Source organism: Eschrichtius robustus, chromosome X (genome assembly GCF_028021215.1).
Source record: "Eschrichtius robustus isolate mEscRob2 chromosome X, mEscRob2.pri, whole genome shotgun sequence".
NCBI classification, from domain to species: Eukaryota; Metazoa; Chordata; class Mammalia; order Artiodactyla; family Eschrichtiidae; genus Eschrichtius; species Eschrichtius robustus.
In genome coordinates, this window is record NC_090845.1 from 7,401,547 (window position 1) to 7,422,562 (window position 21,016).

The 21,016-nt window shown below is 46.3% G+C and overlaps 2 long non-coding RNA genes across 2 annotated transcripts in view; one reads left to right on the forward strand and one right to left on the reverse strand.

Moving 5' to 3' along the window:
• Nucleotides 1–6,636: 6,636 nt before the first annotated feature.
• Nucleotides 6,637–13,361, reverse strand: LOC137757143 (uncharacterized). The gene is made up of 2 exons (XR_011072301.1): nucleotides 13,076–13,361; nucleotides 6,637–7,307 (listed from the first exon to the last, which is right to left on the reverse strand). It is a non-coding gene; the product is annotated as an uncharacterized lncRNA (long non-coding RNA).
• Nucleotides 9,926–21,016, forward strand: part of LOC137757144 (uncharacterized) — a 48,905-nt gene continuing 37,814 nt past the window's right edge. Inside the window, exon 1 of the long non-coding RNA XR_011072303.1 lies at nucleotides 9,926–10,141. This is a non-coding gene — a long non-coding RNA (uncharacterized lncRNA). The remainder of the gene's footprint in view (nucleotides 10,142–21,016) is intronic.

Here is a 21,016-nt window from a genome sequence, read left to right on the forward strand (position 1 = left end):
GATAGCATATTTTATTATTTTTTAATCTTTTTCTGCATTTCCTAAATTCTTAACAATGAAAATCTATTCCTTCTATATTTAGAAGGTAATTCCCCCTCCTTTAAAAAACAAACAAAAAAAAAACAACCTCTTACAAAAAATCAAGAGTGAAACATTTTAGGCCCTAGATACTAAGATATATTCAAAGAAGTCCAAGTATTTGATCACTCTCGGGGAAAAAAATGAGCAAAGACGACGGGGGTGACATCATGGTTTAGAGCATATTATGTCTGGCTTCTCAGCACACCTTAAATGTAGGGTATTTGTTACTAACCTGGATGGAACAGGCTTGCCGTTGGCATGATTATGTCATATATTTCAAGCCCTTCAGTGTATTAGATCCTGATAACTAATGTGGTATCTGCAGTAGTGCTCACCCGTATTTCAAGGTGAGCAGTACGTACCCTGAGGAAGGATGAAACATCCCCACCTAGTTGAACTCAGGTCTGGCCCTGTGACTTGTTTCCCCCGTGAAAGTGAGAAACATGACATTTCAGGGGGATGCTTTACAGTGGGGTTGTCATTCCCCCCCACCCCATCTCCATCAACTTCAGTCTCCACGTGACCATTGTAGCAGAGGCCTCGGGCCAACTTGCAGTGACATGTAGCAAGAGCAAGAGAAAAGCTGAGTCGTCAGTCCCTGGGGTTGTCAGTTACTGCACCATCACATGGCCTCCCCTCCCTAATGCAGTGGAAACCCAGGGGAAGAGACCACAAAGGATCTTTGGAAAGGAAAGGAAGGTTGCACATACTCGATTGCAAAACGTATTTTAACTCTCTGACCTACTGCTCTATTCTCTTGCTATTTTTACATGCTGTAGTTATTCCTTTTGATATTTCACTAACTTAGCAAAAGGTTCTAGTGCTTTTTGAGCCTGATGAACAAGGAAGCAAAGGGAAAATCTTGGCTGTATCAGAAGCTTTAACATTTCTAGCACAGCTCATACTCTGCACTAAATTACACCGCTATCAACATAATCAAGCACAAAGAAGGCCACGTTTCTGTAATACATTACCGAACTCATGATTCCCTCCACCTCCCAGTCTCAGAAGAGACTGCAATGGGAACCACACAAGCAGCTCTGAGTAAGTTTTCCCAGATTGATTTTACTCCAGTTCTAAGATGAGTTTAGACCGAAGATTTTTGCCTCGTGGAAGCTAACCTCAATCATTTCATTAGATTCAGGCTCAGCTTGTGAAGTGTGCATATCAGGCGGCAGAAGTGCCCCTGTGTTGCATCAGGGATATGCAAATACAAAGAAACAGCCCCTGAAATAACCGTAAGGGAAGAACATTTTTTCATAAAATTTGAGGGGAAGCGTATTCAGTGACCTTGTGCATGGAGGAAACGCAGGAAAGAGTGAAATTACTTTTACAAAGTGAATTGAGATCATCATCATCCAGAGCCGAGGAGCTTCCCATGAGCTGAAGTACCTTACAGTGAAGCGCACACACGCGCATGCACGCACACACTGACATGCTATCTCAGATGGAGCATTGTACACGTGCACGGCCACGTACACAGACACAGAGGGACATACATGGAGAAGTGGACACACACGAGCACGCACACTGTCTTCATTGGAGCAGTGTCTCTCACACACACACGGACACGCACCGTCCACAGTGGAGTAATGCACACACACTGGAAATACCACAAGAAGTATTTGTATCAAATTGAAATTTGTAGATTGCTGTGACTTTTTAAAAAAATGCCTTCCTTCTCAAACCACTAAAGAGCTGGGGCTTTGTCTCATATGTTGATGTAAACATTTTGGGGTTGGTCAGTGAATTTCTGCTGTCGTAAAATTTTCGGCAAACTTGAGTCTTGACTTAAATAGGTAAACCACAGTGTTTTACCAACACAAAATTTCCCTGTGGTCCAGGTCAACTTTGCCCAAGATGTTAATCTTTGACAAATTAAACGCTGTAGATTCTGGCTAAGGCATGAAAACACAGTAATATCAAAAACATCAACTCCATATGTAGTTCTTTTAACCACGTCACATGTAGGAGGCTTGGGGTGGGCAGGAATCTGCCTTTTAATATTGATGGTGGCCAAAAGGACTCCCACTGGCCAATTCGGGGACAATTTGAGCATCCAAAAGAATAATAATGCTAATTGATTACAACACATGTAACCAAAACAACAACAACAACAACAACAATTACCAAAAAAAGAAAAAAAAAAACCACGAGGCTCTAATGATGCACAAAAGTTGGGGTACAGAAGTCAGGCTCTTCTTCTTAGAGAATTTTAGCTAAGAACTTGCAGAAGACCTCACACAGTGTTAATGTGTCAATTATATCTTAATAAAGCTGAAGGGGAAATGAGAAAAGAATAATTTATAAAAGAAATGATCAAATTAGTAATTCACCATTCTGTAACCAGCAGTGTAGTACTTCAAACAGGAACAATTAGGGGATGGGTGTGAACAGATCTTCACAGTCCCAAAATATCACCCCCCTGCCCCCCATTGACTCATTCCTTACACAGGAAAGAAGGTGCTTGCATGACAAGGATATTGAGTGGGCGCAGCCCTAACCAACTAACCAAGCTCAGCAAAAGCAGTAAAAAGTCAACTTGAGCATTAGATCCCCCGGTATAACTCAATGAAAGGGACACAGTAACACCTCTTCAGTGTTCTTGCCAAAATTGTCCAACCTGCATGGAATCATGAGGAGACAGGCAGACAAATACAGACCATGGGACATTATAGAAGACAACAAGCCAGGACTCTTCAAAAACGTCAGTGGCATAAAAGAAAAACTGAAGGCAGACAGACTGTTCTAGATTAAAGGAGATTACAAAGTCATAGCCAAACGCAGGGCATGATTCTTAACTGAATCTCAGACTTCTGTAAAGGCTCTGGAAGCACATTCTGTACTGACGTCGGAAGCTCCTAGAATCCACTGAGGGGACACAGGTGTCAGTGGCCAGGCAGGTGTGGCGGCCTCCTGCTGCTGTGGAGACTCTCACTACATTGGAGGGGCACAGGACAGGTCTGGGGGAGGCTGCTTTTGTGGTGGCATTTGGGCAAGGCTGAGACAGCCGTCCAGGTGAGACCCCTGGCACTGACCTGCAGGCAACACACCCACACCCACTGCAGCTGAAACACACCCCCCGGCCCTAGGACCCATTAGGGCCTATCATTTTAAGGGGAAGTCCCTTGGCCTAGTCCCTTTGGGCTCCTCTAACAAAGTACCATAGACTGGGCAGCTTGTAAACAACAGACATTTATTTCTCACTGTTCTGGAGGCTGGGAAGTCCAAGATCAAGGTGCTAGCAGATTTGGTATCCGGTGAGGGCCTGTTTCCTGGTTCATAGAAGGCACCTTCTCCCTGTGTCCTCACATGACAAGAGAGGAGAGGGAAGTCTCTAGGGTCTCTCTTATAAGGGCACTAATCCCATTCATGAGGGCTCCAGCCTCATGACCTAATCACCTGTCAAAAGCCCCACCTCCAAATACCACTACCTTGGGAGTTAGATCTCAACATACGAATTCAGGAGGAGGACATCAACATTCAGTGCATTGCATTCCTGGAGTAGCTTAACCCAGTTGCCCCTATCAAATCCTGGCATTATTTTGTTAGTGGCAGCTGTGTTAAAACAAAGATTCCCACCAACAATTTCTAAAAGGCAACAGATGATTTAGAACTTATTAGACTGATGATTTGTGCCTCAATTTATATCACTTGGAAAGCAGTTTTAATGATATACGGTTTAGGGAGAGAATAAAATGGACTATTTTTAAAGGTATTGTATTACTTTATATTACCAAGTATTTTGTATGTTTTATATTACTATAGATTTTGTATCTTATAGTAGTCAAAGGGTAATTTTGATAGTGAAATATATGTGAAGTCCTACATTAAGTGCCCATTACACAGTAGTATCCACTAAATTTTACTTTCTTTTCTTCCAGGGGAATATCGAGATTTTTGACAAAGTAATGAAAAGCAAGAGATGAAACAGGTGCCCCCAAATAGGCACTCGTGTACAAGCCATTCACTGGAATCCCCAAAGGCTGAAAGCTCTTAGGTCTGAAAAGTGCACCCCATTGCCAGCCCTAACCTAATCCCACAGGAGTTCCCAGCTACTTAAGCAAGTACTTCAGTTGCAGCGAAATTACATTTACACACCAGTGCCAAAAGGAAAAATAACAATGGAAATGGAAATTCAACTTAAACATTGTCACTGAGGCACATTTCACGGACTGCAAAACTGAAGGGACATAAACTGTTTCCAGTTTCCCTCAGCCCTGAAAAGAGCATGAATCAGATAATAAATCAAACTTTAATTTATAAACTTCTTGGGATTACACTTTCATGGATGATGATTTTATTCCAGAACTACTTCTGAGCCTCCCTCGTCAGTAAAAGAAACATATAAGCGCCTCATTTATTTACCAATCACGACTGATGGCTCTTGTTCCCCAGCCCACCTCCCAAAATGTATCTGTGCCTGTCACTGGTTTTTTTTGTTTTTTTGGTTTTTTTTTTTTTTTTTTTTTTATAAATTTATTTATTTATTTATGGCTGTGTTGGGTCTTCGTTTCTGTGCGAGGGCTTTCTCCAGTTGCGGAGAGCGGGGGCCACTCTTCATCGCGGTGCGCGGGCCTCTCACTATCGCGGCCTCTCTTGTTGCGGAGCACAGGCTCCAGACGCGCAGGCTCAGTAATTGCGGCTCAAGGGCCCAGTTGCTCCGCGGCATGTGGGATCTTCCCAGATCAGGGCACGAACCCGTGTCCCCTGCATTGGCAGGCAGATTCTCAACCACTGCGCCACCAGGGAAGCCCCTTTTGGTTTTTTTTTTAACGTGATCCTGAAAGGTTTTACATTTCAGGGCATTTCCCAATCACATGGAAGTAAGTTCTTATAAAATCACATCATGCCATGCTCTCAGTAAATAAAACATTTTAATTGGGTGAGAAAAGGGATTTACTACTTTATACTATAGCCCTTTGTAAAAATTCCTTTCGCTTTACCAGCATGAAAGCCCCCATGTCTGTTGTTTCCTGTCTTTAACATCTGTTAGAGGGAGTTGCAGTTTCTCACATGGACTGTGGGTGAAGCATGCCCTCACACTTCTGCAGCACTTGGGACAAAAAGTGTGTATCCCGGGCCCTCACTGCCTCTGCAGAATGGATGACAGCCGACCTACGCTTCCCTGTGTGGGTGGGTATCCAGGAGGCTTTGACACAAGGAAGAACCCTCATATGAGTGGCTATACCCGTGCTTTTTCTTCTCCCTTATTAAAAAAAAGCAATAAACCGTCAACAATTTCCTATTTAGTAGTCAGACCACCCTGAGAAAGATAAATTGTCCGCTTACAAGTATTTTCTCCCTCTGTCCAAATCATGAGACTAAGAGTCATGTAGATACTTCATTTAAAAATTATAAATGAAAACCCCAAGTCTCTCAAGCAGGGATCAGCAAACTACACCCTTGGGCCAAATAAGCCACGCCTATTTTTATAAATAAAGTTTTATTGGCACTCGGCCACACCCATTTGTTTTACATATCGTCAAAGGCTACGAGGTCGGATGAAGTTGCGAATTTTCAACAGAGATCCTGTCTCTCTACCACAGAGCTCACAAGAGTCACTATCCGGCCCTTGACAGAACACGTTGGCCGATCCCTGCTTTAAAGCCATGTCATCTAACAGAAATATAATGCAGACCACGTATATAATCCTAAATGGTTTAGTAGCCATATTAAAAATTAAAAACAAGTTAATTTTAATGATATATTTTAGCCCAGTAGATGCAAAATGGTATGGCTTCAACATATGACCTAATATTGATAACTGAAGTTATTAATGAGAAACTTTGTCTTTTCATATTAAAGTCTTAGGAAGCTGGCATCTTTTTTTTTTTCTTCATATGAAGCCTTAGAAGTCTACCTCACATGACAATTCAGACTAGTAACAGTTCAACAGCTTGATAGTCACTTCGTCCCTGTAGGTCTAAAGGGCATGATAAGTGAGAAGGGAAAAAGAAATAAAGAATGAGTTTTTCAATGAAGGCTCCAGCTTCACTCAAGTGCAATGTGAGATAATAGACTTTCGGCTCATTCTAAGTATATCCCAAGCAATATTTGGGATGTACTTGATATTAAAACATCATTCGCTGTGTGTCCAAAATTCACATGTAACTAGGTGTCCTGTAATTTATCTGGCCACCCATTCCTCGGCCCCTGAATTTTCCAGTTGAGTAAAAGTTCAAGTGGGAGGCAGCGAAAGGAGGGGATGCTCTCCGATGCCCTCCAGTCAGCTTGGTTGCCTCACTTCATTATTTCATTGGTTCTGAAAATTGCTGGTGTGTGCACAGTCACTGGCCTGGGAAATCAATTAATGCTAAATTTATCCAGCCCAAGGGCTGCCAGGGGTCATGCAGAAGCCCAGGCTGCACCCCTCAGCACGAGTCAGCAATGCCATCACCAACCAATGAGTCCGCAAGTTGAAACGCAGAAGCAATCTTCCTTTTAAGAAGGTTTTGCTTTGAAAAAGAAAAAAAAAAAGTGTGTTGTTCCACCAAGGCACTAGAAACACCTTACACAGAAAAGAAAGAGTCCACACAAGAGTCATGATAAAAATGGACTACAAATAATTTTTATTTCTGTGCGGGGGGGAAACATAGTGACTGTGCCCTTTCTGCCTTCGGGGGAAAGGAGGGCAGCCCTTCTGGAAGCACTGAAGTGCAGAATTAGGGAACACATAGTGAGATGACCAAAGAGTAATTTTAGAACATGAGAGCTGTCTGGGAATCCACATAAAAACCCAAGTTGTGAAAACCAAGCTTCATGTGTTCTGTTTCCTATAGTCAAAAAATTCCGAAAGTATTCTCTCTTCTTAAGGCAGTGGTAACAGAGTTCAAAGCACAGGATGAAAATCGGATTGTTTGGAACAAAGTATCGTCTGGTGAGAGAACAGTTCGGTTTGGCAGTAGGGGACTCAGCAGATGAGTGAATTGCTTGGCAACGGCAGCATGATCAAAGCTGTCTACACAATTCGAACAAGTAAGAATAGACCCCAAAAATGAAGGAGAAAATGATCTAGTGACAGCTGCAATTATGCATTTTTTTTTTCTTTTGGCTCATCTTGAAAAATCATTTGGGCGAAACTTCCTCACAGAAAGAACAGAGAACCTTTATGGCATTCTTCTTCAAATTAATTCACTTGCTGAGCTGAAGATCCGAAGCACTTCATCGACCTGTTATTTAATGATTGCTCGAAAGATGTTTTGTGCAGAATGAGGGTTATCTTTCTGTTGGAACAAAAAAAATTTTTTAATTGTGTGCACGTTAATATGTCCAAATGAACATCAAAATCCAGAAGACTGAAATAACTCCACCCCATCTGGAGACATCAGAATTTTCAAAGTTCTCTTGTTATTTCAGCTTCTAGCCTAAGTTACAAGTGAAGGCATTAGGAGGACTTGAAAGGTTTCCAGAATCCCGCAGATACTCATCAAGTTCTCACAGGCTCTCTCCATTTGGATCGGTACCATGATTTAGTCTTATTTTCCTGACGTCTTGCCCACTTTGAGATTCTTTTATCCTACAAACCAGAAAGCTCACTCCAAAATAGAAAGCACAAAATGCACTGAAAAAACAATAGCCTGCATCATGTCCATAGGCTTATAAACTAGTTTTTTCTTCTCTCTGTAGTGAGAGGCCATCAAGAAAATAGTTCATCAAATTCTCAAATGTATTATTGGACATAAAGATTTCTTTCTCTCATAGGTTTAAAAAAGAACAGACTGCCAAGTGTCTGCACTTTCAAGCCAGTTTTAAGTTATGCTGTATGCATTCTAGAATTCCTCAGGAAGGTGAAATAAAATCATTGCGAAAGTACTTAATGCCTCTGAACTGTACAAAGATGGTGAAAATGGTAAATTTGGGGTTGTGTATATTTTACCACAATAAAAAAAATTTTTAATAGAAGTATAAAAAAATGGAATAAAACCAGATAGCCATAAAACGTCATCCATAACACAGTGTTGATGGCAAGTCTTGTTCCTACATTGCTGGCACCTGCCAGATGCCAAATCTGCTTTTCCTTCATGACCTGAAGTTCCAGAAATTGCCGCCCGTACTAACCACATTTTTTTGGTCCAACTGGCCATTCAGTCCTGTAAGTAAACAGGGCTGTAATTTAAATATGCTGTTAAAGCACAGGATTATCTAGACTGTTCACCTCACAGTCCGGTTATTTTGCCCTAAGGTGCAAACAGAATTCCACTTAAATATTACCATAATAACCAGTTACATCTTCGAATTCCGTGGCCACACTCATATTTCCCCTTCTTTGTCGATAGTTATCAGTAATTTCTGTGTAATGGGAAATTGCAGTTGTCATTTTCATAAGCAATCAAATTCTTTAATGAAGATTTTTGGGTTTTTTTTTTCCCTACCAACAGGTAACTTAAGAGTAGGTATATTTTGACTCTTTTTTTTAAGATTAAACATTCCATATAAAACTTCACACGTTTCTAGTCTACTGCACTGGTTGGCTTTGGGGACGGTTTTCACCTCTGTGCTCTATTAGTTGTGCGTCTACACATGGCACTTTGTGGACTTGGAGAAAGATGGGGGAGTCCAGAGGGAGGGAGAGCCTTGCTGAGCAGAGACTTAGTAAGACATGAGAGTGGAAGGGACTAAGAAAGGGGGAGGAATGTGGGTACTCAGCACAGCAGGTAAGACTGCACAGGCTGGGGAAAGTATTCCAGGCTGAGGGGTTTAGTTCACACCCAGAAGAGAAGTGGGGTACCATTGGATGATATTAAGCAAGGAGGCATGTAGTGAGGTAGACAGCAGCCCCCAAAATATATGTCCAAGTCCTAACTCCTGGCACCTCAGAATGCAACCTTATTTGAAATAGGGTTTTTGCAGATGTAATTAAGGTAAGGATCTTGAGATGAGATCATCCAGGTTCACAGTGGGCCCTAAATCCAATGACTCGTGTCCCTGAAAGAGAAAGGAGATGAAGGTTCGAAACTCAGAGACCAAGACTCCATGTGAAGATGGAGGCAGAGATTGGAGTGGTGGGCCCACAAGCCAAGGTGGCTGATGGCCACCAGAGCTGAGAGAGGGACATGGGATGGATTCTCCCCCAGAGCTTCCAGAGCAGCCAATCCTGCTGACACCTTGATCTCAGACTTGTGGCCTCCAGAACTGTAAGAGAATACAGCCACCTGTTACAGGTCATTTGTTATGGCAGCCCTAGGAAATGAACACAGATTCATATAATCAGATTTGCATTTCAGAAACATTATTCTGACTTTGGTAGAGGAAAATAGCTTGAACTAAAACGCAGACCAGTTAGGAAGACTGTAATAATCCAGATGAGACCTGAAAAGACCCAGGAGTGTGGCAGGGATGCTGAAGATGAGGTTATTAAGGCAAAGACCTTTCACAGACATTGTCAAACTCGGGGTTGGGGGTGGGAAGTGGGAGCCAAGGACAGAGCTACCAAGTGGAGAGAGGGCACAGGGGGGAGGCATTACCAGGAAAGAAGGGCAGCTGGACCCCAGAGATGGCAGGGAAGATGGGTGTGGATGCAAGTAAGAGTCATCATTGCCAAGTTAAGAAATGAATGACTTTCTACCTAATGACCACCGTCAGGCAAGGTCATCCGCTGAGAGCATGCCGAGACAGGGCAGGGAGAAAGCTGTGTCGTTTTGACGCAGTTGGGACCGGAGGATGGAATAGAAAGCTGAAGAGGGGCTCGCAGAATCACTCGCTCTCAGGAGGGCCCAGCTGGGGTTGAAGATCGTGATCTGTAGTAACATGAATTCACTCAGTTGTGCAATTTTTCTTTAGCAGCCATCAGCAGCTTGGATGTGGACCAAGGACGGCAGATGGCTGGGCTGATTCAAGATCAGGCTTCCGCAAAGAGCAGTACATAACATTTCAGTTTGTTTCCAATATGAGCTCTGTTGGACTGATCGACTTCAGTGAATTCTCTACTGTAAACATCGGGTGCAAAAAATACTCCCTAATGGATACATTGTGGCACTGTCATCCGCTGAATGCTCTGATAGCCTTGAGAATGAATGAGCTCTAGCTACGCAGAGAGAGGAACATCAGGCCTGTAACGGTGAGTGACAGATGTAAGACCCCCAAGATACACGCCGTACGATCCATTAATACAAAATTCATTCTGTTTAAGGGTGCAGACGTGGAGTAAAGCTACAGAGAAAAGCAAGGAGATGATTATCCCCAAAGTCAAAAGAGTGGTAACTTCTAGTAGGGAAAGATGGGTGGTGATGACGGAAGCACTGGCCGTGTTCTCTTTCGTGACTTGAGTGATCGCTGATTGTTCCTTTTCTATTATTCAGTAAAACATATGGATCTTGAATGCATTTTTATGCCCATAGATCATACATCATAGTGAAAGAAGAAAGGAGGGAATCTCCGTGACTCTATAAGTAGCATTCAATATCATTTTAATTCTCTACAAAACAGAGGTTAGTTAGTATTCTAATAAGCCAGGATGTGTTTTTCCAATGGCAAGCATGAGCAACTCAAATTGTGTTTAAAAAAAAAAAAAAAAAAAAGGAAGTGAATATTATTCAGGCTTGGCTAGGTCCAGGTGCTAAAATGCTACCTACTATGGTCTTTCTCTCTCCACTCCTTGGCTCCGTGTTTCTCAGTGCCTCAGTGCTGTCTTCAGTCTCAAGGACTGATAAAGATGGATTTATAAACAAACAAATCTCTTTGTTAGAAATTCTAGCAAAAGCCCACATCTGGCTGTCTCTAGAGTCTCTAGATCATGGGTCACAGACTTCTGCCTAACCAGTCACTGTAGCCAAGGGATTTGAAATGCTGTGTGGCCAGGCCTGGTCTCCAGGTCTACCCCTGGAGCTTTATATCACAGGGCCTGAGAGTTCCCTAAAGAACACGTAGCCATGTGTTCCCTAAAGGAAACCTGACTTGTTTTAACCATAAGACAGGGGGTGGACAGGGGAGCAGACAAAACCCACCAGTGTCCACTACAGATATTTCCACCTTTCTTTGGTGCTGTCACCAAGCAGTAATTTCCTTTCATTTCCTACTCCTATATTTCAAACACTTCACTTCCTTTCCAGCCCTCTCCCAAATAAAGTGCAAAGGCAAACAAGATAAGCAAAATACACGGAAAAAGACCCAAGAATTTAGAAGGGAGCAAAAGGACTGAAAGAATGAGTGATGCCATTTTCCCCAACCTTTGGCCTGTCATTAATTACCTAACGGAACTTTGGGTCAAAGCTTTCCATCAGCCCAGATATATAATTGCTAGTGACTTACAGTAGATTCCTGCTCGCGCGGTGCAGCAGATTAGAATTGTTCGGCTTGGCAGGACCATGAAGGGTGCCGGATTGACCCAGCTCCCTCAGCTTCGCCCAGTGGCCAGCAACTTCTGCCCCAGAGCCTCAGGGGACGACAGAACGCACTGCGCTCCTTAAAGTGTATACAGGGGGAGGTCACCAATGCCCTGGGAGCGTCCAGGACCGGATGGATTTCCCCCAGAGGCAAAGGACAAGCCGCCTACCAGTGACCAAGCCAGCCCGTGCTCCAGGACCATTTCAAGATAATCACAAGCAAAAACGTCTCCAGAATTATGTCTGCGGTTCACTGTATCCTCTCTGCTTCTGCCGACACTGCCACGGCTGAACTGCAAGGCTGATCTGCGCACATTTAAAAAAGCATCCTGAGATCACCAACCCCTTCCAGTCACCCCTGCACTGGAATCGAGTGTTAATGAAGTCCACTGAAACAGAAGCTCCAACAGACTTTTTAGCCTTAGGACATCTCCTTCCTGAGAATGGCTTGAGGAAACCAGCAACATCAGAACATTCACAGCAGGGATATTTCTTCCCAATTAAAGCAAAGAAGAAAGACAAAACTGTCTCTTTTCAGTAATTACCAGTAATCATTTCGCAACAAAAGGCTTTGTGGTTCCTGGTACATAGGATCAATGAAGATTAAATTAACATCTGGAAAACCCACATGATTATTCCACAGATACACCTTAGGCTCCCTCCGAGGTGCCCAGCTCTCTAGCAAGCTCTGGGGACCCAAGCATGAATAAGATACAACTCCTGTCAAAAAGATATTACTTGGGAATAATTCACCCCTAGCAGCATATTCAGATGACACACAGGCTGCGGTGAAGGTGGAATACTGAAGTAATCTCTTTTTAAAAATCTCTCATCTTCCAGAAAAGAGAATTAAAACTGCAGCTGTCGTAAGGGCGCAGGGCCCAGGTCTGGCAGTTAGCCACTGCCCTTGCACCACCCACGGGCAGGTCCCTCACCTCCTCCACCCACTCCTCCCTCCAGACTGCACAGCCCAGGTGCCGAGAGACCACGGGGCACCCCGAGGCCAGGGTGCAGAAGGGGTGGGAGTGCCTTAGCCACCCTCTCTCCCTCCTCCTGTGTGAAGCCCTCAGTCCTATTAGGACCATAGTTGTGTCCTCCCCAAAATTCGTAAACTGCAATCCTCACTCCCAGTAGGCCGGAACATGACTATATTTGGAAAGGGGGCCTTTAAAGAGATGATTAAGTTAAAATGAAGTCATCAGGGTAGGCCCTAACCCAACAGGACGGGTGTCCCTATAAGAAGAGGAGATTAGGACACAGACGCTCACAGAGGAGAGATCATGTGAGGACACAGGGAGAAGACGGTGGCGTCTACAAGCCAAGGTGAGAGGCCTCAGGAGAAACCAATGCTGCCGACACCTTGATCTTGGACTCTGGCCTCCGGACTATGAGGAAATAAATTCCTGTTGTTTAAGCAGCCTTGTCTGTGCTGCTCCGATATGGCAGTCCCGGCAAAGCCAGTCCACTGCTCTGCTGCCGGATGCAGAGACCCTACAGAAACTCTCAGGTTCATAGGATGCCTTTTGTTTGTTTTTTCCTTCCCAATTTGCAAAGCCCAGATAGTTAAAATGCCAGAGACTTCTTGCTCTTTAGACTGAAATGGTATAGCTTACTAAACCCAAACATGTGCTACACCCACGACGACCCATCCCCCCCCAGAAAAAACTTACACGTGGCAACCAAATCCTGTCTTCCTCTCCCTCATGGCTCCCCCTTCTTCCTCTCTCAGACAAGTCCCCAGACGATTTTAAGGATCTTAAGACGTTGCATAACCTGGCTTGGAAGAAAGATCCAGTGGAGCTTTTACTGAATCTGGCTTCACGTGACGGTAACAGATTGTGAACTATACGTTTGCCAATTTTCCCCCGTGTCAGACCATTTTTAAGTTTTGTGTGCACAGAATGGCATTTAAAGGCCTTAAATATCTCTCAAGGGAAAGAAAAGAGCAGAAAATAGACCACGAAGTTCACATAACATGAGCAAGAACAGCTGATGCAAAGTTTGGGGTGGGTTTTGGTTTTTGTTTGGGGGAGGGAGGCGGCGGCTTTTCTGGTTGGTTGGTTTTGTTGTTTTGCTTTGGGGCTGAAGACGACGGGAGCAGGGAACAGAAGGGAACCCAGTTACAGGCAGCTATTTAGCAAAGTCCTCTCTAGACGAGAGGGGGAAGGGCTCAGGACTGCTGCGGCTGGCGGGTGAGCAAGCTTGGTGGGGTCCCTCTATGATGACCTGGCAGGCAGCTCCGCTGCTGGGTCTCAGGGCACCCAGCCTCCACCTCAAACCCACCCCCTCTCAGTCTGTGAACAAGTGGTTGTTTAAAAAAAAAAAAAAATGTTTTTTTAAGCAGACTTCCTGTTATGTTCAAGGAAGGCTTGGGCCGTTTTATTATTAAGCAATTTTCTTTTTAAGTTTAAAAAAAAAAAAAAGGCCACATTTCCCCTCAGACTAAAATCTGCCTTACTCAAGTATCCATGTTTTACATCTCATATTTTCTTAAGCCCTTAATTAAGCCTTCCAAAAGCTCGGCTATGTTTAATTTGCATTCCGAAACAGAAAATCTAATGTGTTTTAACATTGTCTGCTTCAGCTGAAAAGGAAACTGTAAATTTATACAGTCTGGTTTTTTTTTAAAAAAAAAGAAATTGGCAATTACATCCTAATGAGTCTCCGGAATGGGGTTCCAACGCCCCTGTCCTTAGCCTTCCGTCCCTTCTCCGTCCTCTGCTCCCTTCTCCCTCCTCCTCTACCTTCCCTCCCCCTCCCCCTCTACCTTCCTTCCCCCTCCTCCTCCCATCCCCCTCCTCCTCCCATCCCCCTCCTCCTCCCATCCCCCTCCCTCCTCTGCTCCCTTCCCCCTCCTCCTCTACTTGCCATCCCCTCCCCCTCCGCCTCCCTAACCCCTCCCCTCCCTTCCCCCTCCCTTCCCCCTCCCCCTCCCTCCTCCTCCCACTCCTCTGTTTCACCTCCCATTCCTCACCGCCCCCTTCTCCCTTCGCCCTCCACTCCCTCCTGCTCGCTGCGACCACCTTCCCGCCGCAACTGCAGGCTCCCTCCTCCTCCTCCTTCCATCTCCCCTCCCCCCATACTCCCTCCCCTCCCCCATACTCCTTCCCTCCTCCAGCCACTCGCGGCGGGGGAGGGGCGAGCCTGGAAAGGTCTTGTGGCCTCCTCGGCCTCCGGGACGGGGGAGGGGCGGCGGCCGAACCTGTTCTTTGTTAAGAGGTCAACGCCAGCGCCCAGCCCCGCCAGGAAGGAGTTACCGACGACCTTCGAAGAGCGGCGCACTCGCAGCGCCCCCCCACCCCCCCCCACCCCAGCCCCTCCCCCAGGCCTGCCGGCCCTGCTCTCCCTGCTCTCTCTACTCTCTCGAAATCCTCTGCTCCCAAAACACTGCTAGGGCTCACAGTTTGCTCCCGGGGATCCTAGGGCCTTTCGGGGCGGGGAGTGGGGGCTGCGGAGAAACGGGAAAGGGACAGCAGAGGGGCTGGGCCGCGGGGGACTGGCGGGTGGGTCTGGGGATAGGTGGACGCGGGGGCCAAAGGTAAAGGGGAAGGTCCTGGAGGCCGGGGGTGCTTTGTGGTAGCACTGGGGGACGGAGGTGGAGGATTCAGGGAAGGGAAAAGCCAGATCCACACGTTTAGGGCTCTCCGTCCTGTCGGTGGACGCAGGAGGGTTTCTCTGAATTTCTGCTGAATGTCAAAATGGTGAAGTACCCGCTGCACAGTTTGAGAACCGCTCCCCACTACCCAGCCCTATAATTAAACCCCCAGTAGGACCGCGCGGGAGGCTGGGCCCTGGAACTGCTGTGTGCTGCCTGCCTAGTTATCAGACGCCCCATAAATGTAACCTCAGAAGCCTCTGGTACGGTGTAGTGGCGAGAGGGTTCGCAAAGTTATCGGAGACGGTCGGGTTCATTCCTGAGCCTCCTGATGAAATATTTGCCACTTTCCTGAGACTTCACCGCTTAGATGTTAAATGATGTTTACTCTTCCTAATACAAAGCGAAGCATAGCCAGTTTTCTGTCCAGGAAAATAAAGATTCCCAGAGAAAACCGGTGTTAATGTTTGCGTGCATGACATGCCTGTCGTTTTTCTCTGCAGAAAAAAATGTTCCATCCAAACATGGGAGTTGAGGGTAGCAGGGAGGTGAATAATAAAATGGGGCTCGCACTGTCTAAATAGCTTAGCATTCTGATTTGGTTACCTAGCCTTAAAACTATTTTTTTAGGTCGCTAAATATTCTTCAAAGGCATACTTTTAATGACGGCTTAAAATTCCAGTGTATACAGTTTTAATTTCCTTAGTGCAGAGCATTCTTCTTCTTCAACCCTAAAGAAATTCATCCTAAATTACCTCCTTGTGTAGTTATACAAGTAACTTTCTTTACCCGCAACCCGCAGGGCAAAAAAAAAAATGGTTACAGTTTCCTCCTGCCATGGATAAGTGTGTTGACTGCTTGCTTTGGGATTATTTGGTATTCCTATTTGAAGCTTTCCAGTGTTAAAGGTAGAAAAAACATTGGCAAATGTTCCAAGCCAAGAGCTGCTTCCTGTCCTTTGAGACCTCAGATCAGAGGAGAGGTGGGCCTGAAGGGGGAAAAAGCATGCCTCAGGTGACTGGAGAGAACCAAAAATACCTGAATACCCTGGTCTCGGAGGGATCTGGGATGGGAAGCTCTCTGTCCCAAAGCACTGCCTGTCACGTTCCCTGGGATATCCAGCAAAGCCAAAACGTTCATGGTGAGGAGTGGACGTTTTCCCTCTGTTGTATTCTGTTAAGTACACAGTTTTTGTTTATATACACATGCACATTTTAGGGGCATGATGGATATCACTAATTACATAAAAATTGAATGACTTTGAACGCACAAAATTACGTGGTAGGGCAAGGAGGCATCACCGAGAGAAGACATCAGTTCCCGCCTGTTAATGACAAACTTCACAGGCCTGGGAGACATCGGGGTGATGGGTTTGAATGATTCCCTCTTTTGGTACCCATCACACGGACTTTGTAAGCAGATTGTTTCCCCAGGTTATTTTTTCCCATGCTTCAACACGGACTGTGAAAAGAAGAGATGTGAGAAAAATGCACAGCCTTTCATTTCACGAAGCAAGACCCCTCAACTTGGGTTCTATAGTCGAGAACTAATTCCAGAGGCGTTCTTGTATCTCTGCAGGACACTCACGTAGTGAATTTTTTGTTCTTTGAATCGACAACTTCAGTGTTACAGTGTGACCAGTCGTAAATAGCCACCCAAGAGGAAAGAAGACACACGTCCACACAGGCTCCTAGAGGAGTGTTCACAGCAGCATTATTCAAAGAAAAACTGGAATCACCCCAGACGTCCATCAGCAGCTGAGTGGATAAACAGAATGTGGTCTCTCCACACAATGGAACATGAGTCAGCCATAAAAAGAAATGAAATACTGATTCGTGCTATAGCGTGGTTACAACTCAGAAACGTTATGCTGGGACACAAAAGGCTGCCTATTATTTGATGCCATGTCTTTGAAACGTCCAGGAAGGATTAACCTACGGAGACAGGAGGTAGCTAAGTGGTTATTGCCAGCTGTAGGAGGGGAGAGATGGGGAGTGACAGGTGATGAGTGCCACGTTTCTTTTGGGGGTGATGAATATGTTTTAAAACTAGATTTGTAGTCATGGTTGCACAACTCAGAATATACAAAGAAATAACAACACTGAATTATACACTTACGGTGGGTGGATTTTATGGATGTAAATTGTATCTCAATAAAAGAATTTTTTAAGGCAGTAATATAATGCAATTTTTGCAGACACTGTCTCTAAGTGAAAAGGGGCCTCTAACACAGACCTATTGAAGACAGAGTATCTTCAAAATAAGCCACCCTGACACTAGCACATGGTAGAGCAACCCTGTGCCAGACACTGGCTTTTTCTTTGAGGTGTTTCTCTGTGACCCCGATCCTACCGGGTCTGAGCCCTAGTCACTCCATCTATACACTTGGGGCTCAGTCCTTGTAGTCTTTTCTGTCTTCCTGCATTCTGCCCGAGGAGCCTTGTGATGGTATGCTTGGCCGCCTCTCCCAAATACCCTACAAAAGACTCCATGAATTGATCTCACGGGAGATTTATACAGTTAACCCCTGATTCCTGAGGCTACAGTGCAGGGTTTCCTCCAGCTAACCTCACCACCACTTAGCTGAGCTCTTTTATCTTTCCTTCTCTCCAGATAGGAAACGTGCTCCTGACCATCCACAGCCAGAAGCACATTTCCCGTCGAACCCAAATGCTCATGAAATCACCCTTACCCTTGCCATGTGTGACAACCTGTAACTTTCTTGTTTATCCACTTTCATTTCATTTTTTCAACGCTGGTCACCACCTACTCCATTGAATTCACAACTGTCTAATCACATGAGTGACCCTCCCTCCCCAGTTCAGAAAATACTGATCCACGGGGGTATTAGGCAATATATGCAGACCTTTTGGTTGTCACAAGTGGGCAGGGGGTTGCTCCTGGCATCTGGTGGGTGGAGGCCGAGGATGCTACTCAATGTCCGACAGTGCCCAGCACAGCGCCCACAGCGGAGGACGATCTGGCCCCAAACAGCCATCGTGCCAAGGCTGAGAAGCTCTTCTCTCAGCTCGAGCAAAGTAACCAGCAGAGGAGGATCCTCTGAACAGGTCTTGTAGTTAACTCTGAGACGAGGCTGAAGGAGAACGCTCTGCAGCTGACGACGGTGACCCCGTTCCTGCCTCTCCTTTCTACTTCTTGTGTCTTCACCTTCTGTAGTGCTAATCCAGTGCAGACAGTGTAGGTCCCCAGACGACTTAGCTCAGGAGGGAGAGGCTTGACCTGTTATCAGTACTTAGCTGAGGGCTGGTTTGCGCTCGGTGGATTTGCACAGGCCTCGATCAACCTAACTCATGTAGGAGAGTATTGTATCCCTGTGAGCCCCATTCAGGCCCCCTAATTTTTTTTTTTTAATAGTTTTTGGTTTTGTTATTTTTATTTATTTATTTATTTTATTTATGGCTGTGTTGGGTCTTCGTTTCTGTGCGAGGGCTTTCTCTAGTTGCGGCAAGTGGGGGCCGCTCTTCGTCGCGGTGCGTGGGCCTCTCATTATCGCGCAGGCCCCCTAATTTGAACCAGCTTCTTCCGCCAGTGGTTGGTCCCCAGGGGAGTGTGGGTCTTTGTTATTTGGGCCTAAGGTTGCTTTGCGTTGCAGCGTTCTGAAATGAAGGCCCACTCTGCCCATACCACGGCCTCAGAATGACACGGGCCTGGCTCCCCCCTGCACGCACCTGGGCTGCAGTAAGCGTCCAGCGTTGGTCCCTCCTCCTGCCGTGTGGCTTCTCCACTCACATGTGCCTCTAGCCTCCCCCATGCGGTTCCCCCCCCACCCCCCCTCGCCCTGCCTTCTGCTCCTTTGGAAAGTTCCTCCTCGCCAGCCCTGCCCGAACTCTCGTTCTTTCTCACTTGAGAACCCAGGAACCATCCACAAGGCAGCTCACGGGCCTCCACTCACCTCCACACTTAAATCACACGTTCCCTAAACTTTAAAAACGCCTACTGCTGGAAACCTACCCCCAGAGATTTGGGTTTCTTTGGTCTGGGATGTGGCCCACCCATCGGAATTTTTTAAAGCTACCTGGAAACCCAAAGGGGAAAAAAAAAATTTTTTTTTTAAAGGAGAGTTCCCAGATGACCTAGTGGTTAGGATTCTGGGCTTTCAGGGCCAGGGCCCAGGGTTCAGTCCCTGGTTGGGGACCTGAAATCCGGCAAGCCACGTGACACGGCCAAAAAACGCAACTACTTGGAGAGGGTCACGTGTAGCCACGGTTGGGGCTCTCCTTCCCCTCTTCTCCCACTTTGCTGATCCCCAGTGCGCCGCTGCATTTCTTCACTTTGTTCCCCTTAGAAGCACTTGGAGAACTCTGGGTTTCTCTTTTGGGGGGCATTTTCCTGTGAGTTAATATTCTGAATTTGGACTCATGGAGGCTTCTCCTAGGAAAGAAATAATGCTAGATTATTGCTGGGGGAATGGAGCTCAGGAACATGTTTTGAAAAATATTTTTTTCAGTTGTATGAACTCTAACACTGTTGGCATTTGGGACTGGATCATGCCCTGTGCATGGTAGGGTGCTGAGCCGCATCCCTGGTCTCCACCCACCAGATGCCAGTTCCACCCCCTGCTCCTAGCTGTGACAACCCCAGTGTCTTCAGACACTGTACACGTTCCCTGCGGGGAGCAAAATCGCCCCAGTTGAGAACTACTGATGTAAGAATATGCAGAAATATGTTTCTGCTTTGCTGATTTTCAACTACGTTAAAAAATATACTTCTTCAAAATATTTTTCGATCTTACTGAATGCCAGCAGCACTTTGTTTTGTCGAGGTGGGAGAGAGAGTGTCATGCCCATCCTCCCGGGTACTTGAAGAGGAAAGCAGGAACAGACCTGCTGGAAGAAGAACGACCTGGAACGAGGCACAAATCAGTGGGAGGCAATGCAGTTCAGTGAAATTAGCAGAGGCACGGCCTGGCCCGTTCTGTCTCCCGACGGCCGCCCTGGTTCAGGCGCTTGCCTTGCAGGCGTCCACAGAGCTCCCACTGCTGACGGGCCCAGGGCACCTCCTGACTTCCATTCTGCCTTCCATCCAGGCCAGTGCAGCTTCCTCTCTCTGGGGATCACGGGACCCCTTCCCTCTGCGAAGCTGTGCCTTCACGCACCCTCAGACGCCAGAAGAGCTGCCTGCAGTCAGGGACGAGGTGTGGCCGGGTCGAGAACCATTTGTCACTTCTGCATGATGGGGCACCATCAGGCACAACGCCACCCAAGCTTGTCTGCACACAGCTGTACCAGGGGCAACAGATAACGATGAGGCGTCTTTCCAAACAAACAGAGCATCAGGGGAGTTTTTAAAATTTTGCAACATTTCTAGAACTATGTTAGGAATTTCAGAGGAGACACTGGCCCTTGGATTCTCTCCTCCTGAATTGTTTGTGGGGAAATGAGTCATGCTGTTTCCCTTTCTCGGACCTGCGTGCAGCACACTGCCGTGTAAAGACGTGTCCACGTGTGACTACACAGAGAGCCGCTGCACAGGGCGTGGGGCATGGCGTGGAAGGGAAATGCAGGGGGCTGTGTTCAGAGGCAGGACAAAGGAAGTTTCCTGGCTTCTGCGGTCTCTCTTGACCTGTCTTGGTGTTTTTACCTTCGATGTCACGCTGCTTTGGGCACTGCCACTCACAGGTGGTCCCCCACAGGTGCTGGGGTACCATGACTCAGCAAGTGGGGCACGTCTGGTGACCCCAGCCACCGCCCCGCACGCAGGGCAGAGGGCGGCAGCAGTCCTGGGTGGGGACGGGGAAGTGGGCTACAGAGAGCCCCCTCCCCGGGGAGCTTCCCGGCCCCAGCTGCACGCTCCGTTATCCTCGGACTTCACTTTCAAGTCACACGCTCAAAGATAAAATTATTACCGCTGTCAGTATGGCAGTTTCAGAGGATTAAACCCCAAACCAGGACCCCATGTGAGCATGGGGCCTTGTGCCACTGAAGTGTCACACAGCCATGAAGCTGGCCCTGCCTACCCCTAAAGCGTCAGCCAGTCTTTGACATAACTAAGTAAA